Source organism: Rhipicephalus microplus, chromosome 6 (assembly GCF_043290135.1).
Source record: "Rhipicephalus microplus isolate Deutch F79 chromosome 6, USDA_Rmic, whole genome shotgun sequence".
In the NCBI taxonomy this organism is placed as follows: Eukaryota; Metazoa; Arthropoda; class Arachnida; order Ixodida; family Ixodidae; genus Rhipicephalus; species Rhipicephalus microplus.
In genome coordinates, this window is record NC_134705.1 from 134,615,027 (window position 1) to 134,631,358 (window position 16,332).

Below are 16,332 nucleotides of genomic sequence, written 5' to 3' on the forward strand. Positions count from 1 at the left end.
GCAAGTTTTCTTGCTCCAAAGCTGACAATCTGCGGTTCCCTGGTAGATTCGGTGTAAGTTCGCATTTTCCACTGGCTGCTTCGGAGCAGTCCGCTCCGCTAAGGAGCGTTCCACGTGCTCCGTCTTGCAGAGACTGATTTCGCCGGAACTCCGCGAATGTGTTGCCGCCATTTCCGGTGCAGTCGGGCAGCTGGGTTGCTCTCAACGTTTTTTGAGATGGTCTAGTAACCATGTACTCTTGTTTACATTCCTAAAATTGGAAAGCGGTAGCGCTGCTTTCCGCGAGACTCTGTGGTCGAAATGCGTGCTTAGCAGTGGCGACACAGTTGTCATTGAAACGTCGAGAGCAGAAAAGAAAATAGTTTCCGGTACCGGTTTAGTGACGTATGCGTAAAAAACTTCCAGAGAGACCTCACGCGGGGAATTCGCGTGTTTCACTCGCAAATCTCGTTTTGCACACTCCGAGCGCTCGCTCCAAGATTTCGGCGGCCGCTCCGGATCTACCAGTGGAATTCACCATTAGACATTTACTCTCGCCAGCGGCCAGTATGAAATGAAGGGGGAGGTGCAGCGTGCCAATCGATGTGGCCAACACGGTGCATTGCTGCGGCTGCAGAACGCTGCCTTCGACGTACGCATCATCATGCGTCAGCTCGTTAACAAGCCTTCCTACAGAAAGGGTCTCCCCAAGAAAGCCCCCATGCACCTCTGAGCAAGCTCCTCTAACATCATTTACATCGTGGCTATGGCGATGATCTTTTCTCTCCGAGACCGCGGCTTGTCAGTGCGATCATTCGTGCACGCGCGGACACGTCGTGGCCTCTTGTGGCGGCCCCAGAACTCCCGTGCGCGCCATACTCAAAGCAGCCAATGGCTTCATACTTTGGACTGCGACGCAATGATTTTTTAGTACATATCAACATTTACCGAAGAGAAAATGATTTTTAGGTTACTTTGATATTTTATAGTGAATTCCGGGCCGCATTCTGCCCTATATTATTTGGCTCGTAAGTTCTCGGAAGCCTGGACTACCTGTAGGCAGTGTTTTCTGACCGTGCTCAAAAAGTGTTGCTGGGCCTTTTCAGGCGCAAAGAACCTGCAGCCAAATAATCGAGTTCACTAAGTCTCTCCCTATCCTGTGAAAGGTTGTTGATCGAGTACGCAGGTAGTGCTATTTCAGAGTAATTAACAACGCTGATTGTTTCTATATTTGTCAGCACCGTGACGTACGGGAAGTAAGAGGAGCTTATTTTGTTACGAAAACGTCGTGACGACATGGGACAACGTCAAGAGAGATACACGAGAACTCATTCAAGAGGCTTTGGGACTTGCGAGTCCCCGCGATGACAGCGAGATGTGCACAATGCCACCAGTGCTTCACACGACGTCGTTACGGCAACCGCAGTTTGATGAACTATGAGAACGGTGACTGCCCTTTCACCTACGTCAGGATTGCAATGCCTGCTCCGCGGGAAAATTTAGGCAAACTGCGCATTCCACGTTGAGTGCACTGTAATCTAAATTACACCCATATAGGTGTAATATAGTGTCTATAACTCACACCCCATAACACAACGAAAAGGTGTGGATACAACGGGTGGATTTTCTCATTTCCACCCTATGGTACAAACATTTTTGGGGGGTGTAAAAGCAAATGTACACCTAAGTGGCCTTAAGGGAGTGAGGGTGTAAAAACGAATGTATGCCCAGCGTTATGGTCGCGTAGATATCGCTTGTGACACTAGACTTAGGGACGGTGTTATACCCGCATCACACATTTTCATTAGATACCTTGACGATTTAACATCCAGCCCTAGTGCTCTTCGAGTTTACGTAAACGTGACGTAGACGCTTTAGAATACGGTTTGTTCTCCGTAAACTCAAACACAAGTTATTGATATTGACGACAAGGAGGTTTTATGCTGATTTGAATATATCCGCTCTTTTCGAGGTATGGTGGCAGAAGCGCTGTGGACACAAACTAAGGTTACCACGACCGCGAACCTCCAGGTTTCCTAATCATAAAGAGTCTGTTAACGAGGCCATGAAACTAGCATCTTTTGGGTGGTCTCATGTAGAGAGTTTACTCGCGTAGCCAGTCCTAGATGCTAGTCTGTACGCTGTCAAATTACTTCTTGTTAGCGAATTCCGTCACCTCTGATTGGCCTAAATGCCTCCATTACGAAATTTGACTAGGTGGTGGAGCTCGACAACATTGACAATATATAGCACCTACGAGAGCGTACGCAGTACCCGGCGCTCACAATATACCAAGGGTGGCCTTGTTTTTAGGCCGCGTTCTCATTAGTGAATCCGGCGCCTGGAATCATTGGAGTCTTCGTGCCAGCAAACTTCTACGTCCTTTACACCAACGTTTGATTCTACCCACAACGTCAGTGATGAAGATGATGTGTATATATAGCAGCGCTATTTGTAGCAGGTGAATACATATGATGCTTTATATAGCCAAGTTGTATGAATTTAAAAAAGCTCTCTCTCTTTCTAAATATATATATATATATATATATATATATATATATATATATATATATATATATATATATATATATATATATATATATATATATATATATATATATATATATATATATATATATATATATATCTTATTCAGTCGGAAAGTTCAGGTGGTCTTGTACGTATAAGAAAAGAAGCTGGTACACGTATGAGAAAGCAAGCAGTTAGTTCCTTTATTGATTTACGTTTCGGCCGTGGCACGGCCTTCGTCAGAGAAATGGACACAAACTAAGGTGACCGACATTGAAAGTGAGTCGGAGAAACTGAAAGATAAGTTTCGTCGTCGGAACGGAATCAACAGGAAGTAGCGAACCGAGGAGACTATGGAAGAACGAGCCACACACGTCGAGAAGCAGAACCGTACAGAGTAGCCAGATAAACAATAAACTTAACCGCAACTGTCGCCACGCACAATTAGGCATAGCCGAGCTAAACGACAGCCAATTTTTATGCCGTTTTCCAGAAGCTCTAAAAATCTATCTGCAAGTAGCCTGGGCTGGAAAAGTTATTCCCCCGTATCTATAGGCACCACCGATTTAGATTCCGTACCTGCAAACACCTCCACAAGGAACGCGCGATCGGATCTATTCTAGAAAGCCAAAGGCGTAGTTGTACGCGTTCAGTAACACCATAAAAGATCAACATACTTGATGAACAATGCTTTTTTTTTCTCTGGGTGGATTCGAGTGGCTGCTAATAACATTTGAACTTGCTATATTCGTGCTGTTAACCCTGCACACTGAACTTGTGATCTATGGAGTGCCCGAGTTTGATATCCTATCGAATATAGTTTTATTCTCTGTTCTTTGCGAATATTCACCCTTAGCCTACATGAACTATTGATGCATTTGTTCTTATTCGGGAGGAATAACCATACATTTAGCCAAATATAACGATAAATGAAAATCTTAGTCAAATGGCACGTCATTACTATTTTTATATGTATAAAGGAGCTTTCTGACTCAGCCAGAAAGAAAGGTGAATAACGTGTTTGAACTATGAACATTCAATTTGTGCGTTTCTGGGACACATTTACTGTGTTCTGGAATACCATGGAGTCATCGCAACTGGTTAATACCATTTTGGAGTCGAAAACTTTGAATTTTATTATACTTCAATTAAGATCGCCTGGAGATTAATTCAGCCCGTAAAATTCGGTTAGTGACAACAGTTCATTGGTTAGCTATGTGAGCCTCCCTCGACAATAGGCACCCGGCAATGCATTCAAGAGGTCTGATGGTAGCGCCAGAACACACAGCCTAGCGAGTAGACACAGCGTAACCGAAATTGCACGTGCGTATCATTTTCTTTTTTAGTTGTGAGCAAAGCTGTCACGGCTGATTATGTAAGCGCCCAGGAAACGTTCTTTCAAATCGTGCCAAAAAGGACACTGACACTTCAGCGTGTCACTGTGTTCAGCGAGCGTTCCGTTTTCTTAGTATCCCTGGCGGTCGGTACCAAAAATTCTGAGGTGGCCTAAAGAGCTTCGTCGTGCCCTCTGGTCCACTGTCGGGTGCCTATCCTGGTCCTTGGACTCCCAAAGCAGTGCTGCGCCACCTGGAAGCACTGTCTCTTTTCTCGCGTGTTCCTTGTCGTTTCAGCAAGTTGACGTCACTAGACACACGTCTGAATGGGTTCGAGCGCACCCGCACCTGAAGCATGGCGGCAAATAGTGCAGACGATTCTAATTCCGCTGAGTGTCAAGAACCCGTGCAGCTGTTTGCTTAAAATAATGTAGCTCTATCTTCCCTAAGGCCTGAGCACTGAAGGCGACAGCTGAAGCAGTGTGATACTGCAAGCAAGTTTGCAGCTTTATCAGCTACGGGAACTTCGTTAGACGTTGGCTTATTCAATATTGCTAGCACTGGATAGCCAGAAAAGGCACATCGGGCCCATTTCCCCACCCCCCGCAGCTTTTTGCCATACCGTAGCCACTGGACCGCAACTCTGTGCATTTCCACCGCATCAGATCAAGGGTTGCCCCCCCCCCTCCCCCTAGAATATTTCAGCCTACGCCTCTGGATACTGGGATGTCACGCGTACTTCCTCGCCTTTAGTTCCAGCGCCTCACCAATCGTGTAGTTTAGCTTATTGCATGCAGTGTAAAACCACAAATAAATAAATGAAAGAAAAAAGTCATAGCCCTTCTACTACTCTGGAGCTATAGAAGCCAGCGGCTGCGGCTGCACGTCTGCACCAGTGGCTTCACGTCATATTCTCGCCAATTCGCACTCCCGTGCGCGTTGGCACTTCTCGAATCGCCGCTCTTCTTTCGACTCAGCAACACGCGTCCATCTCTCATGGCGTCATCGATTGGCAGACTTGGAGTGGCCGAAGAACTCTGCGCCAGAGCACTGCACTCTGGCGAAGAGACAAGAAGGAAATATACCAATGGAAGACACACGCTTCCCTTGGAGTAAATAGCAAGGTCAAAATACTACGCTCTGCGCGCGTCTCTTTTCTTGCATGAGAGGTCATGCTGGGCACAGCAAGTTTACTGGCGCAAGGACCATGTGATGGTGAAAGAGCATGAGACAAAAGATGTGAGCCATGGGTTCTATTGACAGTTGGCCTTTAAACTCACTGATGACGTCATTCATTGACATATCCGGAGCACTTCTGTTAATACTTTCTTTGCTCCAAGCGGAGCAAAGCAAAACGCAAGCTCCGACGTGAGGCGCAACTGACGCGATCGGTGTCCGTTGGCGTACCCAAAGTTGCCACCGTTTCAAGGCACGGAGCGCTTGCGACTTCCTGTCGAATCCACTGATTTTCGCGGAGTAGGAGAAGTTGCTTCATGGAGTGGATTTCATGACGAAGGTACTCCAGATCTGCCAATGGAACATACAGGGAGCCCTCTCAATCTGCGAATGGAATAGACTTGCTCCGCTTGGAGCAAAGAAAGTATTAACGGAAGTGCTCCGAATATGCCAATGAATGATGTCATCAGTGAGTTTAAAGGCCAACTGTCAATAGAATTCATGGCCCACATCTTTTGTCTCATGCTCTTTGGCCATCACATGGTCCTTGCGCCAGTAAACTCCATTTATCATATTCATCAACTGTCGAAGCAGAGCTGAGTATCGCGTAACCTGTGAAAAAACATCCATGGTGGCGAGGGGCCCTCATTCTCGAGAGGGTGAGAGGGACCCCAAATTGTTGTTCTACGCGTCGCCTTGTGCGCGGACGTGAGCAAGCAGAACCTAGCCAGGTGCAGCTTCGCTGTGAAATGAGATAACGTGGCTGCTTGGTGTTTCACGCGGTAAAGCAAACAAGAACGCAATCATCATCAGGACAACGCTTTTTTTAAGTGTGAATACACTTTATAAGCGACCCCAAACGATCCACTACCGTCGGCGGCGTCCGCAGTCTTCTCTCTATCAGAAAGAGGACTTGGCGGGCCGCAGCGCGACGCTCTACCGAATAAGCCACGGACGCGACGCTGATAGTCCCCCTCCCCCTTCGTTCGGTCCTCCGCTCTCCTCGCTCGCTGCAGCTGCGCGCGCACCCCTCTCTCTCGCGCGCTCGCCTTCTCTCTCAGTCTCCCGTCGAGAGTGGGTCGTGCGATGGATGTCCCGGAGGCAACGCTACCATCTGGATATAAGGCGCGTTACTGCCAGCGGATTTTAACTTTACTCCCCCTGATAGCATCACCCCGTGCATTCGCACTTAACCATGTTCACCCTCGGGGAAATGCTTGGGAGTTTTTTACTTCTTCCTATGCTAGGGCAGACGCCTGCTCTCTAACGGGACCCGTCAGTGCGCCTTAGTTTAGGGAGGGGTCATGACGCGACGCCACATTTAAGGTAGCGCTGGTTACGTCACACCTGCATCCTAGCGCTTTCCCATGGAGATGCGATAGACGGGTTGCCCTATCGTACGTCTAAGAGATTTGTTTCTTGGTGCTCCTTCTCTGGGGCTCGAGGCAATGCCACCGCTGCCTCACAGTGTCAGCGCATGCAGCAGCGTCGCAGCGACACTTCCCTATTGACTGCCCGCATATCTCCACGAAAGCGACACGCTTTTTCAAGACACCGCATCTTTTAAAGCGCCAGATTGACAACCAATATTGTTAACATGAGGAATGCAAAATGCCGCCCCATAGATCTGTGAACAACTCAACAGAAAATTGCTGTCTCCCGTTGTAAGGCACCACGTGATGGGTTCTCTCCATGACCACAAAACACACGTGATGGCTAGGCGACGAAGGAGAGCAAGAAAGGGCTGGAGAAGAGCGCTGTGGACGGTTGGAGGGAGTACATCTAGGTGGCATTAAAAAAATAGGAGCTTATCACAACTTTGTGTCACAACACCAGTGTAAGAAACCTCATAGGCAGACGCGGACAAGCGCTTACCACATCATTCGCATCATTGTGACTCTGATGATCGAGATGATGCAGTCGTCAGCGTTATATGCGCTTGAGGTTAGCGCACTGGAGACCCACCTACTGTTTCTGATTGTCCTGTGTCATGGCGGAGGGGGGAAGAAACCCCGAAGGGGTGTCTCGTCAGAATATTGAAAACTAGGCATAGAAATTTCAGGAACCAATATGTCATAGATATGTATAATCAACGCTTCCAAGAAAAAAATTACAGCATATTCATGGGGTAAATGATGGAGAGTGGAGCGAAGCCTAGTCCGCACACCGCTGCCACGCCGCCTGGGCCTCCCGTTCTCGTACAACGGGATCTTGTCGGCACCGCCGCGCAGTTTCACGGCACGTTTTCTGCCTCGCGCGCTCGCACATCGGGGTTCCATCGGGGTTCCGGATGGACGCGCTCGCCGCTCTGCAGCACTGTCCATCCGCAGGTGTAACGCGCGCGCACGCCCACACGGTTTTTATTTTACTACACCGTGCCTCCTAGCGCACAGCGCCGCCGAAGAACACGTGATCGCCAGCGTCTTCGCGTGACGTCATTACTATTTTCTCGCGCGCTCGCACATCGGGGTTTCGTCTTCGAGCGTGATCCGCCGCCGCCTTGCGCATATACTTTTTATCGGCATACCGTGAATCATCCGCAGGCCATGTCCGCTCGTCGTCTGCCTATCTTTTTGTTTGACGCACGGGTGGGCGGACGCATGGACGGACAGATGGATGCATGGATGAACGCAGTGATGGACGGACGGGATAAACGCACAGATGGACGCACGGATGGACGCACGAGAGGACGGAGAGGTGGACGCATGAACGCATGCACGAAAGGACGGATGCATGGGTGGACGAATGGACGCATGGGCGGACGGACGAATGTACGCATGGATGGACGCACGAATGGATAGACGCACGGATGGATGAAGGGATGGACGCATGGATGAACGGAAGCAAGAACGAACGGACGGCTGGAAGCACAGATGGTATGGCGCTCGCTTCGCCCCACTCATCATTGACTCCATGCATGCTTTAATTTTTATTATTTATCATACTACAAGTAGCGTCCTCTAGTATCGTACCATTTGCATTCTTCAGCGTACATTTATTTCGTTATATGTGCAAGTACCACCATCTACGGCCGGTTCAAGAACTAACGAAAAGTGGCTACATACGACTACGATGGAACGCTCATCCCATGCCTCAAGAAGCTTTGCTCCTCAAAGTATTTTTTTTATTATTTTTTATTTCATTTCAAATACCCTCAGGGTACAAACGTACATTGAAGAGGGGAGGGGCAAAGAAGGAAGTTAACACGTAATAATAACTTAAATAAAAACTTGGTTATAGTTTTAAAAATACAGAAATGAATTATCACGATGACGCTTTAAACAAATATCAGTTACAAGAACAAAGGCCAATGAACCAAAATGAATAACACAGCAATCAAAACACTGGACTGTCCTGGAAGAATTACAAGATTTTATCATTGGATGCACTGCCAAAAGAGATATAATGAAAAAAAAAAAAAAAATAAAAAAATAATAATAATGTACAAAAAGTAGCCACTCGCAAAACTAGAATACGAGAAAAAAAAAAAAGTATGAAAACAAACACTGAACGAAGTATGCCCGGAACGTCGCTCTCTTTTCAATTGGGAGCCTCCTGCCAGCACGCGGTGTCGGAGGCCATGCCTCCTGCTTTGTTTCGACCGCCCGCCGCGTGAGACCGCTCGCCTCCATGCCCCTTATTCTCGTGACAGTACCGTACCGCTCTGTCACGTGACATCACGGCTGCTCGGAGCATGGAGGTAGAAAAAGAAAGGAGGGAGCATTATGTCACACGAGTGAAGCCCACCTTGTCGGCCCAACACGTGATCAAAATTGGGGGACCCTTAAGCTTCGTCTTGAAGAGTTGAACGCGATAGCGATATCCGGCCTCTAGTGCACCCTTCAACCGCTAATTGCATACTTATTCGTATGTTTTGTTACATACGCACGCACGCACACAAACACGCACACAGTAGATTGTACCAGTGCGCGCCACTATCGCCGAATGGGTGCGTTTTCGTCGTGACACCTGTCGAACAAAATGCGTTAAAGGGGCCCCTAAATACTTTTTCAAGTAACCATGAAATTAATTCACTAGAAGAGCTTATTGCCTCACGAATTCAACGCCGCAAAAATTTAAGAATCTGTCCAGTGCGAGTGGAGTTTTAAAGGTTTGTCGCATGCTGCAATTGCATTATCTCTTCTCTCGTCCCTACGAAAGCGCTGGAAGCTAAGCAGGAAGGGTTGGCAGGGCAAAGAAACTACCGCGCCTCGTGACTTTGAGCACTATTTTTTTCCTTCGAATGCCCGGCTTTCTCAGTGTGATCGCGTGCGTGGGCGCGCACAAGTAGCGGCCTCCCGCGGCTGTCTTGGTAACTTGATTTTTTTCGGTCACAGACGCACTTCGCTCACAACCGATGGGGCCGACGCCGGCGGTGGGTTTTCGGCGACACGAGCTCTTTGACGCTATCGCCTTAAAATGTCAGAGCTTGCGGTAGCTTTTAGCACTCTCTGTCCTGTTCCGTCTTTGAAATACCTGCGTGAGCCGGCCAGTCTGCGCCGCACCAGCGCATTTCGATTAAAAGCTACCGGGCGCCGCAGTCCGAGATATCGGCAAGTCTTGTTTATTGCGGGGTCTCATGGGGAAAGGTAGCGTGTTGGGTCGACTTCGATGGCTTCAAAATGGGTCGGCTTGCCAAGGCTAGGTGCGTGACGTCATGCTCATTTCCGTGTTTTTTTTTTCCTTCCTCCATGGCTCGGAGGCAACTGTGAGAGGATTGCTGTGTTCGCAGGAGACGGCCGTCAGTGATGCTCGCCTTCGTACCAAAGGAGAAGGCTAAAGTCAGAGGGTAGGCCAGCGCATTCGCGGCTCACGTTCCAGGTGTAATTTTTTTAGGAGGCGTTGGTATAATACGATCGATTGCAACAATAACGAATGTAATCTGTATGGTAGAGCTTTACCCCGAAACGGTGACGTCACCAGTGTCGATGCTCACACTTGTGCCCCAATTATCCCCCTATTCGTCTTACGGTAATCGCTTATGCGTACCATCTAATAATAATAAAGAGCGTAAGCGTTTTTACGGACTTGCTATCGTAAGACGCCAAAAAGAGAACTTTCGGAAGTTCTAGATAGACTTGACAATCGTCAGTTACAGGTGGAAAACGTTTTGAGAGCATTATTGCGCTTCGTCTGGCCAACCGGCCTCATAGACAGAGTGTAAGCAGTATCGTCTATTGTACTGTTGTTCTTTTTTTTGGATGTCTCTTTTTTGTCACCTTTTATTCCCCTTACCCTTTCCCTCAGCACATGGTAGCCAGCCGGTCTGAGAACTGGCTAACATCCCTGTCCTCACTTGCCTCCTCCTTCCTGTCGTACGCGAATTACCTGATTACTGCCGCTACGGACAGCAGCGGCAGTACTGGCGGGGACTGTGAGTAACGCCTTTCTAGCTATTTAGGCGCTGTGCCGTGTTCCCAACTGGGCTGCAGATATCATGCGCATTTTTGTTCTTCTGACCACTACCACTACCACCACCACCACCATTTATAGCTACAGTTGGTTTCAAAACTCCCTTGCAAGTGTTATCGCCGCCTTTAACCTCCGTTGCAAAAAAAAAAAAAAAAAAAACTTTTCTGATATGTCGACGGTTCAGCCGAAACCGAATGACTTCTATCCTAAAGTAGCCCCGCCGTGGTGATCTAGTGGCTAAAGTACTCGTGTGCTGACCCGCAGGACGCGGGTTCGAATCCCGGCTGCGGCGGCTGCATTTCCGATGGAGGCGGAAATGTTGTAAGCCCATGCTCAGATTTCGGTGCACGTTAAAGAACCCCAGGTGGTCGAAATTTCCGGAGCCCTCCACTACGGCGTCTCTCATAATCATATGGCGGTTTTGGGACGTTAAACCCCACATATCAATCTATCCTAAAGTACAGATGCCTATAGCATATACACTCCCGCGCATCGTCCTCGAGCAGTGCTCTTGAGGGCTTTACACGCAACGGTCTTCGAGAAAGGAAGAAGCTGACATGGTTTGCAGGCTCGAAGCAGGTCGATACGCATATTTTCTGAAATCGCCGTGCATGCAGACGTGCGAGTGTTCGGTCGTATCTCTGACGTCATTCCGCACCTTATAGAGCATGCGCGAGAAAAAAAAAACCCTTAGAAGTGGCCAAACAAAGTGAAGCTCTTATCCTTACACATAGACTACCTTACGGGGGGGGGGGGGGGGGTTCAGTGCCGCCATATTGGGCTGTTAACCTTTGTGTTCCGCATCTTTGAGAACTAAACGGACAGCGTCGCAGTAAACTATAGTGAACTATAAATGCACGAACATGAAAATAGTTGAGTTCATGCATGCGGCGTTTCATGACCTCATTATTTCGCATCCCTGTATAAAAAAAACTTTGACTTAACATCCCTGGATGGCGGTGCCAATATGTCTTTAGAAAAAAAGTATATGCTGCGTTCAGCAAAACGCTGCAACTTGAGCCTGCCGCTTGCGCAACCTCGCTCAGGCGCGGCGGGAGACGCTGTGGGTCGCTCCTATCGCTAACGACATTTGGGCCACCTCGCCGGGTTCTTTATCAATGGCTCCCTCGTGGCGGTGCCACTGATTCTCTAAATCTCGAGGCTGTTCGCTCTCTATATCTCGGCCTTACGAAACTGCTCGGCCCGGCCTTTGTGTGCTTACCGTTTTCTTTTATCGCGGCCCAGCGTTATGCCGCCGAGTTCCGCTCCTCTTTGCAAACAAACGCTCCCCCTGTGCCCCGCGAACATCGATGCCATGGAAATTTCAAACGCGTTTTTGGGGGGCTCTGGAAAATACCGATAACGCGACCGCCGACGTACGTGACGGATCACGCGAACACTCCGTGCCACTAAAGACGAAGAGATACCGCTGGCAACGGGAGCGCCATCGTCGAGGGGCGGTGCCACGCAATGTTCCCGTATTTTGAACTCCGAACTCGGCGTATCTGTACGTCGTTTGTAAGAGAGTTCCATGAATGCCATCTTTGACTAGTCGTTTTGGCCCCGCCGCGGTAGTCTAGTGGCTAAGGTACTCGGCTACTGACCCGCAGGTCGCGGGTTCGAATCCCGGCTGTGGCGGCTGCATTTTCGATGGAGGCGGAAATGTTGTAGGCCCGTGTACTCAGATTCGGGTGCACGTTAAAGAACCCCAGGTGGTCGAAATTTCCGGAGCCCTCCACTACGGCGTCTCTCATAATCATCAGTGGTCTTGGGACGTTAAACCCCACATATCAATCAACTAGTCGTTTTGGAGTGCTGTAGAGCGCTCTACTGAAATAGAGAGAGAGAGGCTGATGAAAGTAAAAAGACACAACCGCGCTCTCTCACGAGAACGCTCGGAAAGGACCAGTCAAAGATGGCATAAGGCGATAACCGTAGGTGCCTGATCGTCCGTCGTAATAGAGCAGCACTTACGGTGCTCTGCTGTTGAATCGAAGGTCGCGGGCACGATCCCGGCAATTAAGGTCGCATATCGGTGGAAGATAAGCAGTAGAGGCCCGCGTATTGTGTGGTGTCAGTGCACGTGAAAGAATACCAGATGTTCGACATTTCCGGTAGCCTCCACTACGACGTCTATTCCTATCGTGGTTTTAGGACGTAAAAACCCAGATATCAATATGTAAAACAAGGTGACTTAAAGAGAGCTTGTAATGGCTCGTAGTCAGAAGGCACCGGTGAACCACGCTAGGAGCAGAAACATCAGAAAACTTGTTTTCAGCAACACTGCTATTCGGTTTAGCTGGAATTGGTTCTTTCCCGAGAAGCACGTGAGAATAAGGGGACGAAGCACGAAGTGCAGTTGCCCTATCAGACAAAGCAATATTGCTGCTTTTCGATTTTCTATTTGTGAATGTCTCTTCACGTCTTTACGCTGGGAGCGCAGACGTGCACCAGAAGGGCCTCGTATGTAAGAAGTCTGAATTTCCCGAGAACAAAATCAGTTGCTTGCGTTTTTCCTCTGTCCGTTTTCTCTGCTTCGTCGCCATGCTTCTGAGCCCTTCTTAGGATAAGTTTTTATATATATATATATATATTGAGGGAGGGGGGGCTAGCAGATTAATGCAAGGACGGAGAACAAATGAAATGGACACCATCTATTCATTGTCTAACGAGAGCAAGACGTATCGGCTCCCGCGTGGGAGCCTTGTTAACAATGCAAAATTAATGCGCGAACAATTCGGTTATGCATGTTTTAGGATATTACGTAGGCCATGCGCACGTACTCGTGTGGAAAATTACCATCAGTACGATAAGGCGTCTGTGGCGTTGTCTGGATTGCCAAAGCGTCGAGATAAAACTGATATGTCCCGGAAAACGAAAACATTTTTTTGTTTTCTTTTTTTGTGAACGAAAACTAAGTACGAAGGCCGTCGCCTTCGTCTTCTTTCTGTCTTGTTTTTGTATTTTTCACTGCGTGACATCTGCAACTATGGTATACCATGGTCGCAGTCATTTGCCAATCACCCGCTGCTTTGTTGAGAAGCACGCATCGATCTAGGTATACAATTATTCGCTCAATTTGGCAAACCATAAAACGGCGCTTTGGTGATAGCTATCCCTAAAGTGGTTAACGGCGAAGATGTAACAGGGAATTATGAGCGCTTAACAGCTGGCAAATACAGAAACTTGTTCAATGTGATAGGGGGTACAGATTTATAGGCTGTACAGTGGCGCCGCTTAATGGAAGAAAGTTAAGTGAGGGGGTCGAAAGTGTATCGTAATGTAAGATGGCATCAAGGCCATGCATAGTAATAGAAGACCGTAGTAGCAGCTATTTGGGAGAAGTTCTAACGCTTCAATGTTCGTGAGTTACTGTTGCATGCATGTACACTGGCGCTCAGTATGACCTGCTGCACAGTGGCCCTCGTCGAAGGGGATCCTATAGCACCAGCAATTGTGAAAATTCATTTGGATATGCAAATAGCCGAAACAGTGCTTACGCCTGTTACGGTTTCTATGTCGGTGTTACTGCGCACTTTTGACACCGCTTTGACAACGGTCAGCATGTTGCAAAACTCGTATTGGGTGCGACTGCACAGCCGACACAATGTTTAACGATTTCGAGTACTTCGTACTCAACTATGGAAGAGCACTCAGCCATCCCGCTAATCCTCCGCCGACCATTTAGTGTTTAAAAAGAAAATCTTTAACGATTTTGAGTACTTGGTGCGCAACTATGGGAGAGCAGTAAGCCGTCCCTGTTTAGAAAAAGTTTATTTACAGCATGTACAGAACACAAAGGCTTCATACCATTCCAGTAACAGGGCACATACACATCGGCACATCTATATTTCACGACTAACATCACTACGTTACAGTGAAGACTTGCTGGATATTCTAGAAAATATTTCGCGGTTCCGTTCGGCGTTAACGCTAACGTAAACGTCTTCCGATATACTTAAACTCTTTTTTTAGTTCTGGTTTTACAACGAATGAGTGGCCTGGATAACGTAACCGCCTGCGGCTTGCATCGCTTCAAAGTGAATGTTTGCGACAAACTTTGACGCCAGCTCTTTCTTTTAATTGGCTTTCAGGAACTAGATAGCCAACAGTGTTAATACGCACTGATAGGCCAGTTAATCAGTCATGATTTTCGAAGAAGCAACCCGCAAAAGGACACAAAGTACGCACACATAACAACACACCAACACAAGCAATACTCGTAAAAAAGCATTAAAAAAAGAAACAGTTCTTGTGCATGCTGTGTGTGGTTTCGGGCGCCGCTTATTTCAAAACCTACGGTGCTACCTCTAACCGGAGCAGTCGCATTGAGGTCACCCGCGCTCGTCGCCGGCAGCGATCGCTCATGTTCGTGAAGCTCTTACGCCTTCAGCACGTGTGACAAATACGGTCGCGCCTTTGCATTCGTCTCGTCACGCTGTGCGGCACGTCTGAAATTTGCATTGCACATGGTCGCTCGTATGAGAAAAAAGCATATGAATATATAAAAAGAAGTGAGTGAGTGAGTGAAACAACTTTATTTGGTCCACAATAGACGCGAGTAAACTCAGCGTCACCTGGCTAGGCCCACTCGGGGACCATCAGGTTAAACCTGACGGCCCTCGCGCGGGCCCTCTGGACGGCCAGGATTTGAGAGGTCTGGTCCTGGGCCTTGATGAGTCGCTTCATTTCCTCTTGGGTGAAAGGGGGAACGGCAGAGGCGCAGCCCCACAGTACATGTTCGAAGTCCGCATAACCACCACACAGGGGGCAGTCCGGGCTTGGAAACCGTTCAGGGTACATTGTGTGCAGTGCCGCAGGGCTCGGGTAAGTGTTAGTTTGTAGCAGTCGGAGAGTAACAGCTTGGGCCCTGCATAGCGAGGAGTGTGGTAGAGGCAGCAGTCTTCTTGACAGATAGTGGTGCTTGCATATCTCGTTGTACGAGCAGAGAGGCTCAGGTCGCCCAGGAGATGACGCGTTACCCGGCACACGGTCAGTCAAACCTCGTGCAGCCGAGTGCGCCTCCTCGTTGGGATTGAGCGAGGCACCCTCAATGGTTCCAAGATGCGCAGGAAACCAGACCAATGAGTGATTTTTGAGGTCTTTGACTTTTTGAATAATCTGTAGGACCTGGGGAGCCACCATGCCCATCTGGAAGGCCTTGATAGCGGCCTTGGAGTCTGAATAAATTGTGTCATGTACACCGTCCGTCAATGCAAGAGCAATGGCAACCTGCTCTGCAACGCTGGAACTAGAAGTGCGGATGGTAGCGCAGCTGATGACTCTGCAATCACAGTCGACGACCACTGAGGAGAAGGCTTCTTCTTGAATGTACGAAGCAGCATCGACGAAGCAGGCTCGATCTTTGTCCAAGCGGGCACTGGCGAGCAGAGATTTACCCCTGGCTCGTCTTCGTGCTTCGTTGTAGGTTGGATGCATATTGCGCGGCATCCGCGCAATCTGGATCTTGGATCTTACGTCGCTGGGCAGCTTCACAGCGTCAGGACCGACAACCGTGGGGTTTCGTCCCAGCATGCCGAGTATGGCTCTACCCGCTGGGGTGCCAGACAGTCTGACAAACTGTGCAAACTCTTGGGCTTCGACAATTTCTTCGAACGTTGTTCGCCATTTCGCTAGTTAAACATAGAACGCGTCTGGCGTACAACAGTTCATTACGCCTAACGTGCATCTTGCGCGCTTTCGTCCACTCTCTGCGCAATCTTTACATTTGCTGTAAAACGGGTATTTCATCTTGAGACATGTCGCACGACTTGACAGTATGCTCGTTTTGCGAATTAACTTCATATTATTATTATTATTATTATTATTATTATTATTATTATTATTATTATTATTACACTTGAAAACAAGAGAAAGAAAGGGGGCACACTGACAACAACCA